Here is a 24,031-nt window from a genome sequence, read left to right as displayed (position 1 = left end):
CACTGCCCCATCCCAGCTCAGAACCTGGCTATATGCAAAATAGTTTGTCCCTGGCCCAGTGCATCATGGGAACAGGGCAGACCAAACTAGCAAGCCAATTCTTCACCAGAAAGGAGACAAGCTACCGGGGACCGGTTTCTGGCATTTCAGCCTCTTCGGCCCGGCTTGCTTGAATCCTGATGGAGCAGTGAGAAAGGGACTCATGTCTGAGTATACCCTGCCACACCTATAGTGGCCAAAAACGATTCAGAAAAGGGGGTGGTGATGAACAGAGTGTCTGAATTAAGCAGACCACTCTTACCCAGTCCAAAGATCAGGGCTTGATCCATCACCGTTATTTATCTCACTGCCCCATCCCAGCTCAGAACCTGGCTATATGCAAATTAGTCTGTCCCTGGCCCAGTGCATCATGGGAAAAGGGCAGACCAAACTACCAACCCAATTCTTCACCAGAAAGGAGACAAGCTACCGGGGACCGGTTTCTGGCATTTCAGCCTCTTCGGCCCGGCTTGCTTGAATCCTGATGGAGCAGTGAGAAAGGGACTCATGTCTGAGTATACCCTGCCACACCTATAGTGGCCAAAAACGATTCAGAAAAGGGGGTGGTGATGAACAGAGTGTCTGAATTAAGCAGACCACTCTTACCCAGTCCAAAGATCAGGGCTTGATCCATCACCGTTATTTATCTCACTGCCCCATCCCAGCTCAGAACCTGGCTATATGCAAATTAGTCTGTCCCTGGCCCAGTGCATCATGGGAACAGGGCAGACCAAACTACCAAGCCAATTCTTCACCAGAAAGGAGACAAGCTACCGGGGACCGGTTTCTGGCATTTCAGCCTCTTCGGCCCGGCTTGCTTGAATCCTGATGGAGCAGTGAGAAAGGGACTCATGTCTGAGTATACCCTGCCACACCTATAGTGGCCAAAAACGATTCAGAAAAGGGGGTGGTGATGAACAGAGTGTCTGAATTAAGCAGACCACTCTTACCCAGTCCAAAGATCAGGGCTTGATCCATCACCGTTATTTATCTCACTGCCCCATCCCAGCTCAGAACCTGGCTATATGCAAATTAGTCTGTCCCTGGCCCAGTGCATCATGGGAACAGGGCAGACCAAACTACCAAGCCAATTCTTCACCAGAAAGGAGACAAGCTACCGGGGACCGGTTTCTGGCATTTCAGCCTCTTCGGCCCGGCTTGCTTGAATCCTGATGGAGCAGTGAGAAAGGGACTCATGTCTGAGTATACCCTGCCACACCTATAGTGGCCAAAAACGATTCAGAAAAGGGGGTGGTGATGAACAGAGTGTCTGAATTAAGCAGACCACTCTTACCCAGTCCAAAGATCAGGGCTTGATCCATCACCGTTATTTATCTCACTGCCCCATCCCAGCTCAGAACCTGGCTATATGCAAATTAGTCTGTCCCTGGCCTAGTGCATCATGGGAACAGGGCAGACCAAACTACTAAGCCAATTCTTCACCAGAAAGGAGACAAGCTACCGGGGTCTGGTCTGGTCTGCCCTGTTCCCATGATGCACTGGGCCAGGGACAGACTAATTTGCATACAGCCAGGTTCTGAAAATGGGATGGTGCAATGAGCTAAAAAACGGTGTTGGATCTAGCCCTGATCTTTTGACTGGGTGAGAGTACTCTGCTTAATTCAGAGACTCTGTCCATCACCACCCCTTGTTGTAAATATTTTTGTCCACCCTAAGCGTGGAAGGGTATACTCAGATGTGAGTCCCTTGCTCATTGCACCATCAGGATTCAAGCAAGCCGGGCCGAAGACGGCTGAAATGCCAGAAACCGGTCCCCGGAAGCTTGTTTCCTTCCCAGTGTAAGAATTGGCTTTTGTAGTCTGGTCTGCCCTGTTCCCATGATGCACTGGGCCAGGGACAGACTAATTTGCATACAGCCAGGTTCTGAAACTGGGATGGTGCAATGAGCTAAAAAACGGTGTTGGATCTAGCCCTGATCTTTTGACTGGGTGAGAGTACTCTGCTTAATTCAGAGACTCTGTCCATCACCACCCCTTGTTGTAAATATTTTTGTCCACCCTAAGCGTGGAAGGGTATACTCAAATGTGAGTCCCTTGCTCATTGCACCATCAGGATTCAAGCAAGCCGGGCCGAAGACGGCTGAAATGCCAGAAACCGGTCCCCGGAAGCTTGTTTCCTTCCCAGTGTAAGAATTGGCTTTTGTAGTCTGGTCTGCCCTGTTCCCATGATGCACTGGGCCAGGGACAGACTAATTTGCATACAGCCAGGTTCTGAAACTGGGATGGTGCAATGAGCTAAAAAACGGTGTTGGATCTAGCCCTGATCTTTTGACTGGGTGAGAGTACTCTGCTTAATTCAGAGACTCTGTCCATCACCACCCCTTGTTGTAAATATTTTTGTCCACCCTAAGCGTGGAAGGGTATACTCAGATGTGAGTCCCTTGCTCATTGCACCATCAGGATTCAAGCAAGCCGGGCCGAAGACGGCTGAAATGCCAGAAACCGGTCCCCGGAAGCTTGTTTCCTTCCCAGTGTAAGAATTGGCTTTTGTAGTCTGGTCTGCCCTGCTCCCATGATGCACTGGGCCAGGGACAGACTAATTTGCATACAGCCAGGTTCTGAAACTGGGATGGTGCAATGAGCTAAAAAACGGTGTTGGATCTAGCCCTGATCTTTTGACTGGGTGAGAGTACTCTGCTTAATTCAGAGACTCTGTCCATCACCACCCCTTGTTGTAAATATTTTTGTCCACCCTAAGCGTGGAAGGGTATACTCAGATGTGAGTCCCTTGCTCATTGCACCATCAGGATTCAAGCAAGCCGGGCCGAAGACGGCTGAATTGCCAGAAACCGGTCCCCGGAAGCTTGTTTCCTTCCCAGTGTAAGAATTGGCTTTTGTAGTCTGGTCTGCCCTGTTCCCATGATGCACTGGGCCAGGGACAGACTAATTTGCATACAGCCAGGTTCTGAAACTGGGATGGTGCAATGAGCTAAAAAACGGTGTTGGATCTAGCCCTGATCTTTTGACTGGGTGAGAGTACTCTGCTTAATTCAGAGACTCTGTCCATCACCACCCCTTGTTGTAAATATTTTTGTCCACCCTAAGCGTGGAAGGGTATACTCAGATGTGAGTCCCTTGCTCATTGCACCATCAGGATTCAAGCAAGCCGGGCCGAAGACGGCTGAAATGCCAGAAACCGGTCCCCGGAAGCTTGTTCCCTTCCCAGTGTAAGAATTGGCTTTTGTAGTCTGGTCTGCCCTGTTCCCATGATGCACTGGGCCAGGGACAGACTAATTTGCATACAGCCAGGTTCTGAAACTGGGATGGTGCAATGAGCTAAAAAACAGTGTTGGATCTAGCCCTGATCTTTTGACTGGGTGAGAGTACTCTGCTTAATTCAGAGACTCTGTCCATCACCACCCCTTGTTGTAAATATTTTTGTCCACCCTAAGCGTGGAAGGGTATACTCAGATGTGAGTCCCTTGCTCATTGCACCATCAGGATTCAAGCAAGCCGGGCCGAAGACGGCTGAAATGCCAGAAACCGGTCCCCGTAAGCTTGTTTCCTTCCCAGTGTAAGAATTGGCTTTTGTAGTCTGGTCTGCCCTGTTCCCATGATGCACTGGGCCAGGGACAGACTAATTTGCATACAGCCAGGTTCTGAAACTGGGATGGTGCAATGAGCTAAAAAACGGTGTTGGATCTAGCCCTGATCTTTTGACTGGGTGAGAGTACTCTGCTTAATTCAGAGACTCTGTCCATCACCACCCCTTGTTGTAAATATTTTTGTCCACCCTAAGCGTGGAAGGGTATACTCAGATGTGAGTCCCTTGCTCATTGCACCATCAGGATTCAAGCAAGCCGGGCCGAAGACGGCTGAAATGCCAGAAACCGGTCCCCGGAAGCTTGTTTCCTTCCCAGTGTAAGAATTGGCTTTTGTAGTCTGGTCTGCCCTGTTCCCATGATGCACTGGGCCAGGGACAGACTAATTTGCATACAGCCAGGTTCTGAAACTGGGATGGTGCAATGAGCTAAAAAACGGTGTTGGATCTAGCCCTGATCTTTTGACTGGGTGAGAGTACTCTGCTTAATTCAGAGACTCTGTCCATCACCACCCCTTGTTGTAAATATTTTTGTCCACCCTAAGCGTGGAAGGGTATACTCAGATGTGAGTCCCTTGCTCATTGCACCATCAGGATTCAAGCAAGCCGGGCCGAAGACGGCTGAAATGCCAGAAACCGGTCCCCGGAAGCTTGTTTCCTTCCCAGTGTAAGAATTGGCTTTTGTAGTCTGGTCTGCCCTGTTCCCATGATGCACTGGGCCAGGGACAGACTAATTTGCATACAGCCAGGTTCTGAAACTGGGATGGTGCAATGAGCTAAAAAACGGTGTTGGATCTAGCCCTGATCTTTTGACTGGGTGAGAGTACTCTGCTTAATTCAGAGACTCTGTCCATCACCACCCCTTGTTGTAAATATTTTTGTCCACCCTAAGCGTGGAAGGGTATACTCAAATGTGAGTCCCTTGCTCATTGCACCATCAGGATTCAAGCAAGCCGGGCCGAAGACGGCTGAAATGCCAGAAACCGGTCCCCGGAAGCTTGTTTCCTTCCCAGTGTAAGAATTGGCTTTTGTAGTCTGGTCTGCCCTGTTCCCATGATGCACTGGGCCAGGGACAGACTAATTTGCATACAGCCAGGTTCTGAAACTGGGATGGTGCAATGAGCTAAAAAACGGTGTTGGATCTAGCCCTGATCTTTTGACTGGGTGAGAGTACTCTGCTTAATTCAGAGACTCTGTCCATCACCACCCCTTGTTGTAAATATTTTTGTCCACCCTAAGCGTGGAAGGGTATACTCAGATGTGAGTCCCTTGCTCATTGCACCATCAGGATTCAAGCAAGCCGGGCCGAAGACGGCTGAAATGCCAGAAACCGGTCCCCGGAAGCTTGTTTCCTTCCCAGTGTAAGAATTGGCTTTTGTAGTCTGGTCTGCCCTGCTCCCATGATGCACTGGGCCAGGGACAGACTAATTTGCATACAGCCAGGTTCTGAAACTGGGATGGTGCAATGAGCTAAAAAACGGTGTTGGATCTAGCCCTGATCTTTTGACTGGGTGAGAGTACTCTGCTTAATTCAGAGACTCTGTCCATCACCACCCCTTGTTGTAAATATTTTTGTCCACCCTAAGCGTGGAAGGGTATACTCAGATGTGAGTCCCTTGCTCATTGCACCATCAGGATTCAAGCAAGCCGGGCCGAAGACGGCTGAATTGCCAGAAACCGGTCCCCGGAAGCTTGTTTCCTTCCCAGTGTAAGAATTGGCTTTTGTAGTCTGGTCTGCCCTGTTCCCATGATGCACTGGGCCAGGGACAGACTAATTTGCATACAGCCAGGTTCTGAAACTGGGATGGTGCAATGAGCTAAAAAACGGTGTTGGATCTAGCCCTGATCTTTTGACTGGGTGAGAGTACTCTGCTTAATTCAGAGACTCTGTCCATCACCACCCCTTGTTGTAAATATTTTTGTCCACCCTAAGCGTGGAAGGGTATACTCAGATGTGAGTCCCTTGCTCATTGCACCATCAGGATTCAAGCAAGCCGGGCCGAAGACGGCTGAAATGCCAGAAACCGGTCCCCGGAAGCTTGTTCCCTTCCCAGTGTAAGAATTGGCTTTTGTAGTCTGGTCTGCCCTGTTCCCATGATGCACTGGGCCAGGGACAGACTAATTTGCATACAGCCAGGTTCTGAAACTGGGATGGTGCAATGAGCTAAAAAACAGTGTTGGATCTAGCCCTGATCTTTTGACTGGGTGAGAGTACTCTGCTTAATTCAGAGACTCTGTCCATCACCACCCCTTGTTGTAAATATTTTTGTCCACCCTAAGCGTGGAAGGGTATACTCAGATGTGAGTCCCTTGCTCATTGCACCATCAGGATTCAAGCAAGCCGGGCCGAAGACGGCTGAAATGCCAGAAACCGGTCCCCGTAAGCTTGTTTCCTTCCCAGTGTAAGAATTGGCTTTTGTAGTCTGGTCTGCCCTGTTCCCATGATGCACTGGGCCAGGGACAGACTAATTTGCATACAGCCAGGTTCTGAAACTGGGATGGTGCAATGAGCTAAAAAACGGTGTTGGATCTAGCCCTGATCTTTTGACTGGGTGAGAGTACTCTGCTTAATTCAGAGACTCTGTCCATCACCACCCCTTGTTGTAAATATTTTTGTCCACCCTAAGCGTGGAAGGGTATACTCAGATGTGAGTCCCTTGCTCATTGCACCATCAGGATTCAAGCAAGCCGGGCCGAAGACGGCTGAAATGCCAGAAACCGGTCCCCGGAAGCTTGTTTCCTTCCCAGTGTAAGAATTGGCTTTTGTAGTCTGGTCTGCCCTGTTCCCATGATGCACTGGGCCAGGGACAGACTAATTTGCATACAGCCAGGTTCTGAAACTGGGATGGTGCAATGAGCTAAAAAACGGTGTTGGATCTAGCCCTGATCTTTTGACTGGGTGAGAGTACTCTGCTTAATTCAGAGACTCTGTCCATCACCACCCCTTGTTGTAAATATTTTTGTCCACCCTAAGCGTGGAAGGGTATACTCAGATGTGAGTCCCTTGCTCATTGCACCATCAGGATTCAAGCAAGCCGGGCCGAAGACGGCTGAAATGCCAGAAACCGGTCCCCGGAAGCTTGTTTCCTTCCCAGTGTAAGAATTGGCTTTTGTAGTCTGGTCTGCCCTGTTCCCATGATGCACTGGGCCAGGGACAGACTAATTTGCATACAGCCAGGTTCTGAAACTGGGATGGTGCAATGAGCTAAAAAACGGTGTTGGATCTAGCCCTGATCTTTTGACTGGGTGAGAGTACTCTGCTTAATTCAGAGACTCTGTCCATCACCACCCCTTGTTGTAAATATTTTTGTCCACCCTAAGCGTGGAAGGGTATACTCAGATGTGAGTCCCTTGCTCATTGCACCATCAGGATTCAAGCAAGCCGGGCCGAAGACGGCTGAAATGCCAGAAACCGGTCCCCGGAAGCTTGTTTCCTTCCCAGTGTAAGAATTGGCTTTTGTAGTCTGGTCTGCCCTGTTCCCATGATGCACTGGGCCAGGGACAGACTAATTTGCATACAGCCAGGTTCTGAAACTGGGATGGTGCAATGAGCTAAAAAACGGTGTTGGATCTAGCCCTGATCTTTTGACTGGGTGAGAGTACTCTGCTTAATTCAGAGACTCTGTCCATCACCACCCCTTGTTGTAAATATTTTTGTCCACCCTAAGAGTGGAAGGGTATACTCAGATGTGAGTCCCTTGCTCATTGCACCATCAGGATTCAAGCAAGCCGGGCCGAAGACGGCTGAAATGCCAGAAACCGGTCCCCGGAAGCTTGTTTCCTTCCCAGTGTAAGAATTGGCTTTTGTAGTCTGGTCTGCCCTGTTCCCATGATGCACTGGGCCAGGGACAGACTAATTTGCATACAGCCAGGTTCTGAAACTGGGATGGTGCAATGAGCTAAAAAACGGTGTTGGATCTAGCCCTGATCTTTTGACTGGGTGAGAGTACTTTGCTTAATTCAGAGACTCTGTCCATCACCACCCCTTGTTGTAAATATTTTTGTCCACCCTAAGCGTGGAAGGGTATACTCAGATGTGAGTCCCTTGCTCATTGCACCATCAGGATTCAAGCAAGCCGGGCCGAAGACGGCTGAAATGCCAGAAACCGGTCCCCGGAAGCTTGTTTCCTTCCCAGTGTAAGAATTGGCTTTTGTAGTCTGGTCTGCCCTGTTCCCATGATGCACTGGGCCAGGGACAGACTAATTTGCATACAGCCAGGTTCTGAAACTGGGATGGTGCAATGAGCTAAAAAACGGTGTTGGATCTAGCCCTGATCTTTTGACTGGGTGAGAGTACTCTGCTTAATTCAGAGACTCTGTCCATCACCACCCCTTGTTGTAAATATACTCATGCTAACGCCAGCTTCAGTCTGAAACATCCAGAAACACTGTAGACTACCAATTCGATCAGTTCCGGTAGCGCCCCAACGTGACCCGGTAGAGAAGAACTAGCCCTCCCCTCTTTGACTGATGGTTCTTGTTGCCTGTCCCTTCTGTTGTCATTTAACAGAACTATTTAGCCTGCTGAAAGGGGTTGTGTTCCGACCGCTGGTTGGTGGAGACATTTTGACTATATTCTAGACCTGCGTTGTCGCGTAATGCGTCATATGACGCGCCGCGTTAGCGCATCCGGAAGTGATCCGGGGCGCGACGCGCAGCGCGTAATGTAAGCATAACAGGTCATATGACTTGTTAATAAAACTTTTCATTGGTTCATTTTACTTTTCTTATTCTAATGATGCTTTCGAACATTATTTTTTCTTAAATATATGTTATAATGTTCCAGGCTAATGTACTTTCCCGGAAAATTTACAACTGTCCTGCAAGTAAAATATATTCCTTTTTCGAGAAAAAGGGCGTTTCTTCGTCCCATGACGGAGCCGTTGAGCAAAAGAGGGTTGGCCTGCTGTCTTAGTCGCCGATACGCCTGAATATCAGATTCTTATCGATCACTTTATGTTGCAGGAGTAGAAAACACAACAGCCCTTGACCATTTATCTTTACTGCGTTCCTGCGTATTATACCTTTTACCCTTCATGTAATTGGACTGCTTTATTTCACTTGCCTTTTACTGATTCGAAAACAGTGACTATTATTAAAAACTTTACCAATGTATATACTACTACCATGTTTTCTTTTAAAAACCTTTATTGTGAAAATGTCATTATACAAATACGGGCCTATAACCATGTGGGCCGGCCACGGAGCAAACTGTAATCTTATATGATGAGTAGACATTTACACTGTAGAGGAACGTAACGGGCGGGCCATTAGGTTGCAAGAACTAAAGTGTCTAACAGTTGCGGAATCGGTGGACGTACATTTTATAATTAAAATACGACAGGGCCACTTACAATAAAATTATCTAGATATACATTTGCGGGCAAGTACCATGGGTGACGTTAATTCGAACTTTCAATAGTACAGTAATCAATAACACATCAGAACCTAATATCAATAGGGATATCGAAATATTCAATCTATTCTCGTCCCCGCCCGCCATGTGCTTCAAAACTGCATACGTATCTCGTGATATCAAGGTTGTGCAACCAGTACACAACAAGGAGTTACGAGTCCCATTTATTCCGGCGCCATTTTGGGCGAGGACGGGCAGGTCCAGGATATAGTCAAAATGTCTCTACCAACCATCGACTATGATGATGTTCATATGCTGTATTTATTAGAGTAACACTCATCTGTCCACATGAAATTAATTTGCCACAATCTAAACATGTCATTTTAATCTTTCCAAAGTTCTTCTAAATATTTGGGACCGTTTCCCTTGCCTCTGATGCTGTCAGTGCCACTTCTTTGATGAATGTACTGGCAGGTCGGGGGTTCTCCTCCAAATCTCTCTTTTATGCAGCCCTATAATTAATCGGTGCCACCTCTCCATATGACGATGCATGGTATAGTTACCATAACTATATTTTTTTTCGGTTCCTCTGGAGAGTACATCGTGGCAGATGAAGCGTGTAACGTACCGGGCATTTACCTTTTTTTGCATGTAGAGGAAAGGAAAAAAAATTCGAGCGTCCGAGTTCTAAGGTGTCCCAGGGCCATTTTAGTGGACCAGGCCCAAATCCAAAGAACAGGCCGCCATTTTGAGAGTCCTCTTGCAGCCGCCTGTCGCTGTAGCATCAAGAGCGGCCGAAACTCAGCTGAATGGCAACTGAAACGGTAAAGGGGCGCCCCACTACAGCAGACGAGCCTCCACCTAGGAAGGCCCGTTCACGCCGCCTCCCAACCCCCCCCCCTTCGGGCACCCCACGCCGTTATTCGGAGCAGGATTGTAGGATGGCCACACCAGTACGGCAACTTGCTAGACACCACCTCGGTGCCTACCGAATCTCAGCGCCTTGTGGTGTCTTCTATTCAGAAAACATTGTTGTGCTGCCTTCGACCTATTCGCCGCAAGTGCGCACGCAACTCAGCTGCATAGCTTGCTAGACACCACCTCGGTGCTAACCGAATCTCAGCGCCTTGTGGTGTCTTCTATTCCAAAAATATTGTTGCGCTGCCTTTGGCCCCATTCGCACATCGGGCCGCTACTGACGCCATCTCACAGGCCAACGGGGCGCCCCAAGCCGACTTTCAGCATTGTAGGATGGCCACACCAGTGCGACAACTTACTAGACACCACCTCGGTGCCATCCGGATCTTGGCATCTCAGCGCCTTGTGGTGTCTTCTATTCAGAAAATATTGTTGCGCTGCCTTTGGCCCCATTCGCACATCGGTCCGCTACTGACGCCATCTCACAGGCCAACGGGGCGCCCCACGCCGACTTTCAGCATTGTAGGATGGCCACACCAGTGCAACTTACTAGACACCACCTCGGTGCCATCCGGATCTTGGCATCTCAGCGCCTTGTGGTGTCTTCTATTCAGAAAATATTGTTGCGCTGCCTTTGGCCCCATTCGCACATCGGTCCGCTACTGCCGCCATCTCACAGGCCAACGGGGCGCCCCACGCCGACTTTCAGCATTGTAGGATGGCCACACCAGTGCGACAACTTGCTGGACACCACCTCGGTGCCATCCGGATCTTGGCATCTCAGCGCCTTGTGGTGTCTTCTATTCAGAAAATATTGTTGCGCTGCCTTTGGCCCCATTCGCACATCGGTCCACTACTGCCGCCATCTCACAGGCCAACGGGGCGCCCCACGCCGACTTTCAGCATTGTAGGATGGCCACACCAGTGCGACAACTTGCTGGACACCACCTCGGTGCCATCCGGATCTTGGCGCGTTGTGCTGCCTTCGGCCTATTCGCACATCGGTCCGCTACTGACGCCGCCTCACGTGCCAACGGATTTTCTACGCTTTTTATACCCTATGCCGCATAACAGGTCATGTGACTTGTTTATAAAACTTTTCATTGGTTCATTTTACTTTTGGTTTCCTAATGATGGAAGGCTTGATCATATGACCTAAAAATAACACTTTTCATTGGATGAAAACTATTTTTTTTTCCCAAACGATGAAAACCCCACCTTGTTTCTGGATGTTTCAGACTGAAGCTGGCGTCAGCATGAAAGCACCACCATCTCGTGGCTCCGTCGTGGTTATTCCGCGAGCAATCATGGCAGCCGCTCCCCACCGGAAGCCTACAGGAGTCGGGGGCCCCCAAGACTTTTGTAGAATCCTCAAGGCGGAGGGGACGCTTTCGAGAATGGGGTCCAAGACCTAGCAGACAAGCGTCGGATTTCCAAGGTGTCCCAGGGCCATTTCAGTGGACCAGGCCCAAAAAAGAAAGAGCCTGCCGCCATTTTGAGAGTCCTGTGACAGCCGCCTATCGCTGCACCGCAAGAGTGGGAGCAACTCAGCTGAATTGCGGATTTTGACACAGTGGACCAAAAGCGGACGGAATGGCAACTGAAACGGTAAAGGGGCGCCCCACTACAGCAGACGAGGCTCCACCTGGGGAGGCCCGTTCATGCCGCCTCCCCCCCCCCCCCCCGGGGCGCCCCACGCCGTTATTCGGAGGGCGGCAACTCAGCTGAATTGCGGATTTTGACACAGTGGACCAAAAGCGGACGGAATGGCAACTGAAACGGTAAAGGGGCGCCCCACTACAGCAGACGAGGCTCCACCTGGGGAGGCCCGTTCACGCCGCCTCCCCCCCCCCCCCCCCCGGGGCGCCCCACGCCGTTATTCGGAGGGCGGCAACTTACTGGACATCACCTTGGTGCCATCGTTCTGCTGCCTTGGAACTATTCGCACAACAGACCGCTACTGATGACCCACCCCCCGCGACGCCCCACGCCGGATACCGAAATCAGTGCGGCACCCAGGCAACATCACCTGGGTGCCGTCCAGAAATCTGGACGTTGTGCTGCCTTGGGACTATTCGCACAACCGGCCGCTACTTCCTTCTTTTTCCCTAAAAATGTTTAAATGTTTTTACTGTTTTTGTTTTGTTGTATATATTTATAAGTTATTAAAGTTTTATAATCCTACTACTTTGTTGGAGTGCTATATATTTTTAATGTGACACATGATTGTAAAAACTTTGATGTACAAAGAGTCATCCCTGGAATCTTCCGCTTCAGGCTCGGTCCCCTCCCCAATCACAATACAGGATGGTTTTCAGATAGTAGGAACGCGTGTGGTGTGACGGATCTCATCGGGTTTGGGCCTTGATCTACTATAACTCCTTTGAAGAGGGGTAATTCTTTACAGCTGGGGCCATAAACTACATCTGCAGGGCTAGCTGATAGCCTGGGACCGGCCTGGACAATCGGACACAGAGGAAGAGGAGTGTCAGAGGGTGCGGTAGTGAATAGGGCGAAAGGGAGGTGTCGGGCGGGCACAGGGTGTGATTCTCAGGGAAGAGCAGCGCAGATGGGTGGAGGTTTATTGCCCATGCATAAGACAGAGAGCGGGGGTAACCAGTGCCTGGGGGAGATGCTTGCGAGGGTGGGGAGCCATGCTAAGGATCGACAGCGTGCAGAGAGTGGGTCTGGTCAAGTCATCTAAAATGGCTGCCGTGCACGACAAAAGTGTGGCATTTGAAAAAAGGCAAGATGGCGCAGACAATGTTTTTCAACACTTCCTGATTTCCTTCGAATCGAACGTTAACAGACGTTGGGGCATATTACCAAAGTTAAGCGATATTTACCCTAACAATGCTTAGCAACAAATTTTTTACCGCTAAGCATCGTCAGAAATTATCGCAGATAAACCTTGCTATTATCAAGGTTTATCGCAAATGCGATAAAAAACGGCTGCAATGCATTAATATCGCTGAAAAGTCAGCGATATTCATGCATTACCGAGCTAATGCTCTTAGCCATGTTATCCACCTCCCATTGGATAACATGGCTAAGAACTGCTCAGGGCAGGTGTTACTTTTTGGAGATATTCGCGCTTAGCGCGAATATCTCCAAAAGTTGGTAATAGGAGATAGCGATGTTAGCGACTGTTTCCAGTCGCTAACATCTTGGCATGCCCACTTTGCATGTCATTAGTGATAAATATCACTGACATGCAAAGTGGGGCCCAAGATAGTCGCTATCTCCTACTAGCGGTCGCTAACTGGTGTTAGCGACAGCTAGGTAATACGGAGATAATTTTATCTCCGCTTTCTTGGCTTTTAAAGCCAAAAAAGCGGAGATAAACCCCCTTGATAATATGCCCCGTTATCTCTCCCACACTACCGGTCCCCCTGGGCTTAAACGCCGAGATGGTAGGGACTGCATCCCGTGAAGATAGGCCGAGACGTCACTCAGCAGAAAAAAAAGTTTAAAAAAAGTCTATAAACATACAATAAGTTAAAAGTCAATCATTCTTCATTCCTTGTAGTACGCTCCCCAGTCCGCTTCCCGTTACGCTAACCGGGCGCACCCCACCAAAAAAACGATTTTTTTTTGCCCCGCGGAGCCTCCACATCAAACCTATGGGGTCAGGGAGGATCTACTATGCCCCCTTATGGTCATTTGCCCCTTCGCTTTGGCCTCCTCTTGTCTCTCGATCCTACCGAGAGACAAGATGGCGGCCGCTACGGACTGTTTGGAATGTTTACAGACGCCGGAGAACCAATCAGCTTCGCTTCACAAAGCTCCGTAACGCGAAAAGTACGCGAACTGGAGCGCTGCCCCTTCCGCTGTTACAGATATATATCTTTTTTTGAACGTTAATTTCTCAAAATCCACTGGAGCACATATATTGAGACCTAGCAAAGGCACATCGGGCTACCAGTCCCTACAATTTTGCCAAGTTTCGTGCAAATCCATTCAGCCGTTCGATTATTATTATTATTTTTTTTTTGCCCCGCGGGGCCCTTTTAAAACCTCCACATCGAACCTAGGGGGTCAGGGAGGATCTACTATGCCCCCTTATGGTCATTTTCCCCTTCGCTTTGGCCTCCTCTTGTCTCTCGATCCTACCGAGAGACAAGATGGCGGCCGCTACGGACTGTTTGGAATGTTTACAGACGCCGGAGAACCAATCAGCTTCGCTTCACAAAGCTCCATAACGCGAAAAGTACGCGAACTGGAGCGCTGCCCGGTCCGCTGTTACAGATATATATCTTTTTTTGAACGTTAATTTCTCAAAATCCACTGGAGCACATATATTGAGACCTAGCAAAGGCACATCGGGCTACCAGTCCCTACAATTTTGCCAAGTTTCGTGCAAATCCATTCAGCCGTTCGGGCTAAAAGTGAGGCCAACCGCCCTATGGAAAACTCAATGTTAAAAACACGTTTTGGGACCCCCTTTTTTCTCGGCCCACCCTTGACGAAACCCCCCCAAATTTTCAGGGGCTACTCAGAAACAGAATGTTCCATTTTCCTGAAAATTTCAGCCAATTCCGTCCACAAACGCCAAAGTTATTAGACATAGAATTTTCAAAAATCCCATAGAGAAAAAATCCTAACTATATATACCTACTGGCGACCGCCAGTAGGTAATATATATATATATATATATATATATATATATATATATATATACATATATATATATATATATATATATATATATATATATATATATATATATATATATTCTGGAAATGTTGCACTGCATGAAGAGAGTGCCCACCCCAAACACCTCATAGCGAGTATTCCTTATGGGGAGATTCTAATACGCAAACGGATCTGTAGTGTGGAATCTGATTTTATTAATTGCGTGCATGAAACTTTGTGCAGACTGAAAGCAAGAGGATACAGTGACAGAATCTTAAAAGAAGCCATGGACAAGGCAAGTTCTAGACCTAGGATGAGTCTGTTCAAGAATAGTGGGAGTATCACACAAGACTCACCTATTGAGCCTGTAAGTCTTCAAAAGGAAAATGAAGCCCCTAGACATATCACCACGTATAGCAGTGAGGAAAGAAAAATCCAATTCATAATAAATAGGAATTTTCCAATTGTCCTCACTGATGGGGTGTTGCGTACTAGACTGCCTGCAACTCCTTTGATCACCTTTAGAAGAGCAAGGTGTATGGGCTCCATTTTAGAGAAAAGCTACCCTGACACCAGGCAGTCTACAACTTGGCTCAAACCTGCTTCACATTTTAGAAAATGTACTTCCTGTACAGCCTTCAGGTTTGGCATAAATAAAACTCATTACGTGACCCTATTTAGTAAGAAAGAAATAGCCATTGTTGGTAGCTTCAATTGCAAGACAGAATACGCAGTATATGTTCTGACATGTACCTGTGGCCATAACTATTTTGGCAGTACCAAGCTACAGGTACATATAAGAATTCTACAACATCTGCGGGCTATCTTGCACAGTGATCCAGCATATCCAGTAGGGAGGCATTTTAAGAGAGTACATGACAACGATGTAAATTGCCTCACATACTATTTAATTGGCTCTGTTCCCAAACCGAGGAGGGGGGAATAGGGAGCGTTGTCCAAGGCAGCTGGAGACAAAAATGATACTTGAATTCGACATCAAGTGGCCCAATGGCTTAAACAATACTGAGTATTTGCGCAATTTTCTCTGATAGCGAAAAAATAGCACAGCTTTTGATAAGAGAGTATTAAAATAATTAGCTTGTGAAAGCTTTGACAAACGTTAGCTGTATTAGTTTTCTTTTGTAATTTACATTATTTGCACATTTGTTGGATTTTTTATGAATGTACCAGGGCAGATTGTTTTTAATCATGATGCAATGATTATAGTACCTCATCTGCTGCAGCAATTAATTGTTTAATGAGGAAATTTTAGTATGAAGTTTTTTAAGCAAGGTTATTTATATGATTTTAGCAGTATTGACCAGAAAGATGTCTTTACTGTTATTAATATAGGTATGATTTGCACAGACCATACTATGAACTTGGATATATTTCCCATAGTTGCACTGTAGTATTCTTTTTGCACTTTTGCACTTTTGTCTTTTGCTGCTAAGCACTTATGCACTTTAGGAGGTTTTCTAAGTAAATATCAAACAGGAAACTTTGCAATATGAACTCACTATGAACAGCAGAAATATTTTCAGGATTTAGCCTGAAATAAAAAGCGATATCTGTGGCGTACATTATTCATATATTTTCTATTCAATTTTGTTCTATGAAACAAATTTGACGAGGAATGTGATTACATTTCAGGTATTTTACCACTATAACGTCATAGGGTTTGGTATTTTTCCAATTCTGGTTGATAATAGATCAGTTGTTTGATATTAGGTTTGCCAGACATGTTATACTGGTTTAATTAATGAAGAATTTGCTTATAAGAAATGTTGTCATTTGTTTTAAAAAGGAATATATTTCTTAGAATATGATGTATGTCTTCACTGTATTTATACAGATGCACTTGAAATTACTAGGCAGGATCAATGATTGTTACATACTTCGAGATTCACTTCCCCGTTTATTTGTTATGTACACCTAGGAAGTTGTGGAATTGCGAAGTCTGTCTTCCCTGTTTGATATCACATGACACGGAACCCATGAGGGGAGGGGTTTGTGCACTCAGCAACACTTAAAAACAAACATGAATGCATGTTCTCCGTATGTGTACAAGCGCTGTCTGAGCCCGAAACGCGTCATCACTTTGTGAGGAGAAGGTCAAAATAAAAACATCTTGCCGGATACCCAGTGGTCCGTCTCCTTCATCGCCGTCAGGAGGTTGTGGGAGGTCGTGATTCTTTTGAATATATATATATATATATAGATAGATAGATATATATACACAGCTCCATTGCACCTTACCAGCACACTCACGGATGGGTGCTTTGATCGCGGAGGTGCATCCGTAGCCCCTTCACTCTCCTGAGATTCGTGCACAAGAAAGAAGCACTCATGGGGGTTCCTTTTCAAAATCCGTCAATGTTTATGTGAATCATCAGGCGATGATAATGTCAGCACATCCAGCATGAGGAAGACTCCTTTTCAGGAGGAATTTCGATCAAAGTTTATACACCTGCATCAACCATGATCATGGGTTGGAAGCTGTAGATTATTTCCTGTCGAAAAGATCAATGAAATTCACAGAACATAACAAAATGTTATTACAATTCACTGAGTTCTGTCTCACAAACAATATATTTATGTTTGGAGAAGAATACTACAGGCAGGTTTCTGGAACAGCGATGGGCACCTGCTTCTCTCCCAGCTATGCGAACTTGTTCGTAGGCTGGTGGGAGAAGCAGGTGCACAGGTCACCACAGAATGATAAGTGGATGAACATTGTAATATCATGGCATCGCTATATTGATGATTTGTGCATAGTACGGAAAGGAACAAACGAATCCGCTATGCAATTTATTGATCACCTACATATTAACAACATCAATCTCCAATCTCCAATTTAGAGGTGAGGTCAGTTCTGAAGCAGTCCATTTTCTTGATCTTAAGGTTAGCATTATTGAGGAGAAGCCTAGGATGTGGCTGTATCATAAACCGACGGCCGGTAACTCGATACTGCATGCCAAGAGCAATCACCCACCCAGATTGATAAAAAGAATACCCTATGGGGAATTTTTAAGGCTGAAAAGGAACAGCACAGAAGATGGTGATTACAGAGTTGCTGTGAAAGCCAGTTATGACAGGTTTTTATTGAGAGGATACAATGAACATCTATTAGAGACCACATTAAAGAGAGTTGAAGGTATCCCCAGGAAAGACTTGAGAATGCAAGCATATCACAGTTTAGGATGATAACAACTTTCTTGGAGAATGCTAATGATCTGAGGATTATACTGAAAAAGAACTGGCATATCCTCAGAACAGACAATGTGATAGGTTCTGATATACCCACATTACCCCAAATAACGTTCAAAATAGCTAGATCACTACGAGATTGCTTGGTGCATAGCCACTTAGGGACAGAGTCCAAACCTAAGGGGACATTGAAAGAAATGAGGGGATTTTATCCCTGTGGTAAATATAAGGCTTGTGCCTTTAGCAAAAGAACACTTACTTACAATGTACCACACCTAGAGAAGCACAAGAATATACCTAAGTTCTTAACATGCAACACTGCATATGTAATGTATTGTTTGATGTGCCCATGCGGGCTTAGGTACATAGGTAGTACAATCCACCAGGTTAAGGTACGCATTTTAGAGCACATGCGTGCAATAACTAAAAAAGATGCAACATACCCTATGGCAAGGCACTTTTTAGAGAAACATCATAGCAATAGGGACCTATTGCGATATTTTGGTATTGATTTTGTGCCACCTAATGTAAGGGGGGGGTGATAAAGTGATGCGACTAAGGAGACATGAGTCGAGGTATATCATAGACCTTCAGACAAAAATCCCGATTGGGATCAATAGTGGTGAAGAACTGACAGTACACTTGGGGGATCATAGATAACTGTGAGGGATATTATTGAATGAGATGTTAACTGTAAAGAGTCTTTATTGTTTTTAATCATGTTCCAATGATGAGATAGTTTCCTAAACCGACAACTGTTTTTTCTAAATGACATAATTTGCTGATACACTGCTTTATGGACTAGTATATTACTAGGAACTTTAATCGTATTTGCAAGCCAATACATGGCGTGATGTAGTTATACAACATTGATGTCCAAGCTAAATTCATGCTGAAGGTTTAATGGAAAAAACTCCGCTGGCAGTGCTTAAATGACGAGGTAAAATACTATTGATGTGAAATCATGTGACGAAAATATGTCATTTATTTGAAACGTATCAACTATCATGTTTGTTAAAATAATAAGTTATACAAACTAAGAAGGCGCTGAATTTGACGATAACAAACAAATAAGTGGTTGGTCCGTTTTTGATGATCATGTTGCGAAATTTGTCACATGACTCACTGTGTTCAAAAGAATGCGTGCGCTGCTTGTGGCGTGCGATTTAAACATTAGAGTAAGGCGGATGCCGAAACGCATCATGTTTGCTCCCTAAATAAACATTGACGGATTTTGAAAAGGAACCCCCATGAGTGCTTCTTTCTTGTGCACAAATCTTAGTTTCCATAGGAAATCAGCAACATTCTATTTGGAATAACTTTGGCGAAGGTCAACGAATCTTCGCGAAATTCTCAAAGAAGATGGCCCACTCCGCTCCTTCCCTGAAAGTTTTGGGGTGATTCGTGAAGCGGGGGCAGATAAAAAAGGGGGGTCCCAAAACGTGTTTTCCCCATGCAATTTTCAATAGGGACCTTTAAGTGAGGCTACAGCCCGAATTGCTGAATGGAATTACACCAAATTTGGCACAAAGGTAGAGTTTGGTTCGCAGATTACGATTTTTGTTAAATGGTGTAAATCCGTTAAGTAGTTCCTGAGAAAATCATAAGTAAAATCATAGATATATCTAAAGACGAAGTACCGTATGCGTACCGTCCCAGCATTATACGCATACCATTACGAGCACGAGCTGCATGCTAATTGGCTGTCAACTGTCTGTCAACACTCCAAACCTGGAAGTGTTGGAAGCCATCTTCCGAGGCACAAGTAAACTGAAAAACAAGTGCGCTAAAGACGCAAAGGAGGCAGAAACACCCTGACCCCCTAGGCCTGCTCAGGGGGTCCCACAAGGACCCCGAAGGCCAAAAAATATGTATATATATATATTTTTAATCGTGGGACCCTACCGATAAAAAAATGGCTTTTTTTTTTAGTCCCTGGGGGGCCAAATCCAGGGGGCAATAGACTCCTTGTAAAGGGGGGCCTAGAGGGGCCCCCCAGGCTTTACTAAATTATGGGCGGGGCTCTGAGGCCCCCCAGCCCCGGGGACCACCCCCCCTGGGGCTTATTTTAATAGGGTAGGGGGCTCTGAGGCCCCCCCAGCCCCGGGGACTGCCCCCCGGGGCTATTTCAAAATGGGTGGGGGGGCTCTGAGGGCACCCCAGCCCCATAGACTGCCACCCCGGGGCTTATTTTAATAGGGTGGGGGGCTCTGAGCCCCCCCAGCCCCGGGGACCGCCACCCCCGGGGCTTTTTTTAAGAGGGTGGGGGGGGCTCTGAGCCCCCCCAGCCCTCCAGCCCTGGGGAACGCCACCCCCTGGGGCTATTTCAAAATGGGTGTGGGGCTCTCAGGCCCCCCTAGCCCCAGGGACCACCACCCCCGGGCTTTTTACAAATGTTGGAGGGGGGCTGCATGGCCCCCCTCCTGGAGCCTGTGATGCCCTGGGGACCGCCACCCCCCCGGGCCGGTTCCTGCAGTGTCCCGGGGTGCACAACCCCCAGGACACTGCAGCTTGCTATGGTAGGGCAGGAGCCTCGTGGCTCCCACCCTACCATAGCAAACTGCTTTGGTTTTTGAAAGAGAGAGCAGGTTTCCTGCTCTCTCTTTCAAAAACCAAAGACATTTGCTTTTCTGCATGGGGAGCAGCATGTTAGCTGCTCCCCAAGCAGAAAAGCAATGCAGGCTTCTGCAGGATGCGGGGAGCCGGCAGGGACCGTGGGGGGCTTGGGGACCCCCCCCACGGTCCCCAATGGAGAGGGCCAGGCCCCGGGGGCCATAAGTGGCCCGGGAGGGGGGCCACGCGGCCCCCCTCCCCAAATAATAAAAAAAAATGTTTTAAATAAAAGGATGCAGGCCGGCCCCAGGGGATGGGGTCCCCGGGGGCTTAAGTGGCCTGAGGAGGGGGGGTATGCAGCCACCCTCCTTGCAAACTTTTAAAAAAATGTGGCATGCCCCGGGGGATGGGGTCCCCGGGGCCTGGATTAGCCACGGGAGGGGGGCCACGCGGCCCCCTTCCCGTTAAATAAAAATAATATTAATTTTTGGGGGACGGGGTCCCCAGGGCCCAAAAAAAAGAAAAAGAAGGGGGGCTACACAGCCCCTTTCTTAAAAACAAAAAAACAAACAAAAAAATGGGATTGGGAGGAGGCCATGCCCCCTCCCTGCACCACTCTGCAAACGCGCCCCCTGATGCGTTTGCAGAGGGGGAAGTAATTCCCCTTGAATACTGGGGGTCCCTGGGGGCCAAGTAGCCCACCAAGGCCCTCCAGTATGCGCCAGGGTCCTGCGCTGCAGAGAGGTGTAAAAAGGGGCATGGCCTCATTAACCTCTCTGCAAGGCAGCACCCTGGCGCATACTGGAGGTTCCAGGTGGACTAGTTGGTCCCCAGGGACCTCCAGTATGCAAGGGGAATTAGTTCCCCCTCTGCAAACGAGCCAGGGGGCTGCGTTGCAGAGAGGTGTAACTAAAAATAAATACTTTAAAACAATGTAGTAAATTAGTATAAAAAATAACAATTAATACATTTCAAAAATGATCATTTACAAAACCTTTGAAATTGACTGAAAAAACCATAGGTTTCAGCCACGTTATAGTAAAAAATTTGCATTTAAAAAAACATTGAAATTCACTGAAAAAATAACAGGTTTCAGCCACGTTATAGTTAGGAATTAGCATTTAAAAAACCTTAGAAATTCACTAAAAAAACATAGGTTTCACACATGTGATAGTTAGCTGGGCATTTCACTCATACAAAACCATTGAACTTCCCCCGTTATAGTTAATTCAGCTAACTATAACTCGCGCGCCCGCAATGCACTGCTGATGACGTCACATATTACATCACTTATGACATGGTCAGTGACATCACTCATGACATCACTGATGACATCTCAAATGACATCACTGATGACATCACTGATGACATCATCCTTGTGAAAGAGTGGCAGACCTCCTCTCACCCTAATATAACCTTTGATACACACATTCAAAAATAGAACCTAACATTTTCAAAAAAATGGAGATACCAATAGCAGTTAGAGCAACCTATTCAGTAATTCCAAAATCTACATACACATCCACTCATTCACAAATAGTTCTATATAGTCATTCATACATTTACTCACTCATCATATGTACTCATACACCTATACATCCTGTTACACACCTACACTTATACATAGAGTTATTCACACATATACTCATGTATGCAAATAAACTATCAAACATCCATATACTTGCATATACAGCTCAACACACACCACTACACTTATTTCTACAGAAACGTACACATACTTACTCTCTTAAACAATTACTTATAGAAACACATACTTATTTATACAGGAATTATTTCAATCTGTCACTATCATATATCCTTACTTATATACATCAATACTCACATATACTAGTTAAAAACATATGTACTTACTCATAAAGACACTATTGAGGCAGTCATTCACTCACTAACACACCCATACACACACTCCTCCACCCTTACAGTCCTGCACACATGCTGTCTTCAAAACACATACAAACAGTGAGTCAGTCATTCATGCATTTATGTGCTAAGTAATACCCCCATCAAACCATACAGACACTCATTCTGATACTCAAAAAACCAACTAATGTCCATATAGACACTCATGTAGCTACTCAGTAACCCATGTAGCCACTTATATACAAAGTGAGACACTGATACAGATATTTACATATTTAAACATTAGCATATAAAAAACCTTTGAAATTCACTGAAAAAACCATAGGTTTCAGGAGTTATATAGTTAGGAATTTAGCTTTTATATATATCAACTTATTCTTCAATGCAAATTGCTATATATATATAATGCATATTTAAATAACGAAGCAAACCACATTCACTGGATGATGTCATCAGTGATGTCATCAGTGATGTCATTTGAGATGTCATCAGTGATGTCACTGACCATGTCATGAATGATCTAATATGTGACATCATCAGCAGTGGATTGCGGGTGCGCGAAATATAGTTAGTACAACTAACTATATAGGAGCAATTTCAATGGTTTTGTATGAGTAAAATGTCCAGCTAACTATAACACCACTAAAACTTATAGTTTTTTGAGTGAATTTCAAAGGTTTTTTAAAAGCTAAATTCCTAACTATATAACTCCTGAAACCTATGGTTTTTTCAGTGAATTTCAAAGGTTTTTTAAATACTAATTCCTAACTATATAAGGCCTGAAACCTATGGTTTTTTCAGTGAATTTGCAAGGTTTTTTAAATGCTAATTCCTAACTATATAAGGCCTGAAACCTATGGTTTTTTCAGTGAATTTCAAAGGTTTTTTAAATGCTAATTCCTAACTATATAAGGCTTGAAACCTATGGTTTTTTCAGTGAATTTGCGAAGTTTTTTTAAATGCTAATTCCTAACTATATAAGGCCTGAAACCTATGGTTTTTTCAGCGAATTTCAAAGGTTTTTTAAATGCTAATTCCTAACTATATAAGGCCTGAAACCTATGGTTTTTTCAGTGAATTCGCAAGGTTTTTTAAATGCTAATTCCTAACTATATAAGGCCTGAAACCTATGGTTTTTTTCATTGAATTCGCAAGGTTAAACCGTTTTTTAAATCTCAAATGCCTGCTTTGCTAACAGAGTTTTTAAGCACAGGCTCTTTTGTCTATGGTGGCCATCTTGGGAGACTGCATATCAGAATTTTTTTAATGAAATATAAGAGGATTTGAGAAGTCACTCAAAATGTGCCCTAATTTTTCTTTCTTCAGCACTAATCATAATTTCTATGGCAAAATGAACCCCCTCATTTTGTTCCTTTGCAAATTAAATGTTTTAATTGTTAACACTTTATTCCAATCAAGATGACTTCAGGTGTGCCATACTTTTGTCATAAGTAAGACTGTTAGCGCTCTAGTTGTTCTTTAGAACACTCGGGGTTATTCTGTCATTGGGCTATAGTTGGGCTACATCTGGCTGATATTTGGGCTACATTTGTTTTTTTTGTCTCTGGTGGACATCTTTGGGCTACATTGGGCTACATTGGGCTACATTGGGTTACATTGGGCTATATTTGGGCTCTAACATATATATAGCCCAATGTAGACCAATATATATTTTTTCAAAGTTAATTTTCGTAAAAACCACTGGAGCACATATCTTGAGACATAGCAAAGGCACATTGGGCTACCAGTCCCTACAATTTTGCCAAGTTTGGTGAAAAACCATTCAGCCGTTCGGGCTAAAAGTGAGTCCAACCGCCCTATGGAAATTAACATGGGGAAAACACGTTTTGGGACCCACTTTTATCTCGGCCCCCGCTT

Source organism: Lissotriton helveticus, chromosome 9 (assembly GCF_964261635.1).
Source record: "Lissotriton helveticus chromosome 9, aLisHel1.1, whole genome shotgun sequence".
Taxonomy (NCBI): Eukaryota; Metazoa; Chordata; class Amphibia; order Caudata; family Salamandridae; genus Lissotriton; species Lissotriton helveticus.
Note: the sequence above shows the minus strand (reverse complement) of the source record.